The sequence below is a fragment of the Bison bison genome, unplaced genomic scaffold (genome assembly GCF_000754665.1).
Source record: "Bison bison bison isolate TAMUID 2011002044 unplaced genomic scaffold, Bison_UMD1.0 scf7180017864073, whole genome shotgun sequence".
NCBI classification, from domain to species: domain Eukaryota; kingdom Metazoa; phylum Chordata; class Mammalia; order Artiodactyla; family Bovidae; genus Bison; species Bison bison.
The window spans coordinates 214,582-218,564 of NW_011494645.1; positions in this window are offsets into that span (position 1 = coordinate 214,582).

Sequence of the window (3,983 nt, forward strand, 5' to 3'; positions counted from 1 at the left end):
TACATTTGACCCATCTGTAGATCCTCAAGGAGACACTCTAAAGGAATTAGATGCAAATTCAGCATCAACCAGAAAGAAAAGGAAAGAATTATATTCTTTACCTAAAATACTTGAGTTAACTAAGTATTAGTTAAGAAAAAAACAAAACAAAATTGAGACCTTTCCAAGTGTTCCGAAGAATGAAATATATCTATAGATGACACAACACAAAAAACAAGATTACAATTATATAATCCGCTCATGGTCGCACGTGTGGCTGAGTATCAGGGCTTCTGGTTTTCTCATTCTTCATTCATTTACTCGATAACTACGTGCAGAGGTGCTCTGACAAGCACTGGAATTACAAGATGAAGGTGCCCCAGTCTACCCTGAAAAATGATATGCCCTAAGCTGGAAAAATACATGAACAGCGGATTTCCATACAGAGTCATAAATACTAAGACAGATATAAAAGATGGCACAAGGAGCACTCAAAAGGGACAGCCAGCCTTGTGTCAGTACTGCCAGCTTTTTGGTGGAGGTGATATGTAAGTAGCTATCTGAAGGACAGGAGAAAGTACAAGAGGTAGAGGGGAGAAACATGTACAAAGACCGGAGGTGAGGAAGCGCACCTGTGGGATCCTACACAGTCTGGCTGGTTAGATGCAGAGTTGAGGGGCAGAGGAGGGTGGTAGAGAGATAAGGGCAACTACTTTGGCAGGACCCAAATGAGGTGGGTGTTTGGAGCTTTTCCTGAGCGTGAAAGATAAACTGGTGACAAAGTCAGCGACAGAGGAGTTTTAACGTCACCACCAGGTGACAGCTACACAAACATGACGGCTTCCGCCTGGGTTCCTAACCGTGACCACTGTCAGACACTCGAGACGCTGATGAACTCCACGTGTTCTGAGAATAGTGTCAGGGTGTAGGCGGATAGTTCACAGGGATGGAGGCAGCAGAAGAAGGAAATAGCAGAAATAAAAGAAATACCTAGACCTTTTGGGCTTGTTTTTCAAGCAATGGAACATGGTGAATAAATGAGGAAGAAGGAATTTTTCACTATGACTGCTCATGCTCACATTTTTCATTAGCTATATGTAAGAAAAAATATTTAAGATAGCAACTGTTATCCAAACAATGGAAAGAGACGCCACTGACTGTTTACCATGTATTTCAGAAATCAATGTCTAAGTTTAACTCATACGTTTTGGCAACATACCTTCTTCTAGTTCTCTAGTTATATCCTGTCCAACTCCTGCTGCATCTGAAATAAGTCAAATATTATGTTTAAGTTAAACAAGAGATATTATCATAGGAATGACATATAATTTCCTACATGTGACATTTAAATAATACTTTGAGACTAGACCTAACTTGAAGATTACTTAGGTAGAAAAATAATCACATAAATAAAAGAAAATGAATTCCTACTTATTCTGCTTTTAGATAACAGAGAACATATATATGGAATGCTATTTAGATTAATCTGATAAAAAGTATAATAAATATCAGTCTATTGAGTACACATAATTTCAGAGAATTAGGGAATGACCCATAATCCTGGTAAAGATGCACAAGATCACCATCTTCTCCCTTAACAGCTCCTGCCCTAAATATGTACTTCCGAGACCTTTATTTTGATTTCTAGGTGAGGATCATGTTCAAATGAAGGAGTTTGAAGTCGAATATTAATAAGAAGAACACATCTGCAGTTTTCTTTAAACTTTTCCATTTAGCGAAGACATAGAAAGGTGAGAAAATTATACACAAGAAAACAATGTACCGGCAAGTTTTAATTCTAAAGGTGTTTAGCGAGAAGGATTCTCTCACAAGTGTTAGTTTCTGAACTATGTCCCATAGAAGGGGAAGGTCCCATGGGGGTCACTGAAGGGTTGAGGAACAGAGAAGTCACAGCTGCAGGGTCTCTGGCCACTCCTTTAGCTAAATGACTCTATACTTGTCTCTTTTATATAATATGGTTCTGTGCAGAAGGTTTTTTTTAAAAGGTTGTTTTTAAGGTACAAGAGTCATTGATGTAGTCAAAGTTACAATTCTACAAAAGAGTCTAGAGTCCTATGCCAGCTACTTCCTCAGATTAAGAAAACACATATAGATTTTTAACTATAACATAGAGAAAATGAATATGTAAAACCTTGTTACATAGTTCAGTAATGCTTGTGGCATTTAATAAATGTTTTAAATTATATGTCTTAAATGTGTGAACAAAAATAAATCAATATCAAACTCCTATTTGTAGCAGTCGATATAGTTAATTTATAAAGCATAGATATTTTTTAAACACAGGACAGGAAACTTGAAAATCTTTAGTTGAATCAAGCAGGCCAAAACTGAAGAGATTAGTTTTAAAAGGATGTTCGTTTCCTCCTGATAAAACCTGGTTTATTAAAATGAGTCAGCACAATGAATTATCCACATTTTGAGTTATTTAGGACAAAATTTAAAACACAAATAAGATCTCTCTTTACTATTTAGCCTACTTCTATCCGAGCTCTCATGGTTAATTGTTATATACAAAAAGAATGAGTGTAATCTCAACTATAAATCTGGTCAGAAATTACAGTTGAACTTCATTTCCTCAGCCCGAAGTTTCAAAGGGAGGACTTATACTCCTACCCTCCTCATGAGAAGCAAGGAGATTTACAAAAAATATTTTTCTGAGCAATTGTAGAATGTTTCTAAATTTGTAGTTAAAGCAAACATGAAAAAATTTTAAATGAAGCTCACTTTTGTCTCTATCTCAACACTATACAGCCTTGACGTACTCCTTTTCCTATTTGGAACCAGTCTGTTCCATGTCCAGTTCTAACTGTTGCTTCCTGACCTGCATACAGGTTTCTCAAGAGGCAGGTCAGGTGGTCTGGTATTCCCATCCTATTCTAAATCCTTTCAGAATTTTCCACAGTTTATTGTGATCCACACAGTCAAAGGCTTTGGCATAGTCAATAAAGCAGATATTTTTTTGGAACTCTCTTCCTTTTTCCATGATCCAGCATATGTTGGTAATTTGACCTCTGGTTCCTCTGCCTTTTCTAAAACCAGCTTGAACATCTGGAAGTTCACGGTTCACATATTGCTGAAGCCTGGCTTGGAGAATTTTGAGCATTACTTTACTAGCGTGTGAGATGAGTGCAATTGTGTGGTAGTTTGAGCATTCTTTGCATTGCCTTTCTTTGGGATTGGAATGAAAACTGATCTTTTCCGTCCTGTGCCCACTACTGAGTTTTCCAAATTTGCTGGCATATTGACTGCAGCACTTTCACAGCATCATCTTTCAGGATTTGAAATAGCTCAATTGGAATTCCATCACCTCCACTAGCTTTGTTCGTAGTGACACTTTCTAAGGCCCACTTGACTTCACATTCCAGGATGTCTGGCTCTAGGTGAGTGATCACACTATCGTGATTATCTGGGTCGTTAAGATCTTTTTTGTACAGTTCTTCCCTGTATTCTTGCCACCTCTTCTTAATAGCTTCTGCTTCTGTTAGGTCCATACGTGTCTGTCCTTTGTTGTGACCATCTTTGCATGAAATGTTCCCTTGGTATCTCTAATTTTCTTGAAGAGATCTCTAGTCTTTCCCATTCTGTTGTTTTCCTCTATTTCTTTGCATTGATCGCTGAGGAAGGCTTTCTTATCTCTTCTTGCTATTCTTTGGAACTCTGCATTCAGATGCTTATATCTTTCCTTTTCTCCTTTGCTTTTCGCTTCTCTTTTCACAGCTATTTGTAAGGCCTCCCCAGACAGCCATTTTGCTTTTTTGCATTTCTTTTCCATGGGGATGGTCTTAATCCCTGTCTCCTGTACAGTGTCACGAACCTCCATCCATAGTTCATCAGGCATTCTGTCCATCAGATCTAGTCCCTTAAATCTATTTCTCACTTCCACTGTATAATGATAAAGGATTTGATTTAGGTCATACCTGAATGGTCTAGTGGTTTTCCCTACTTTCTTCAATTTAAGTCTGAATTTGGCAATAAGGAGTTCA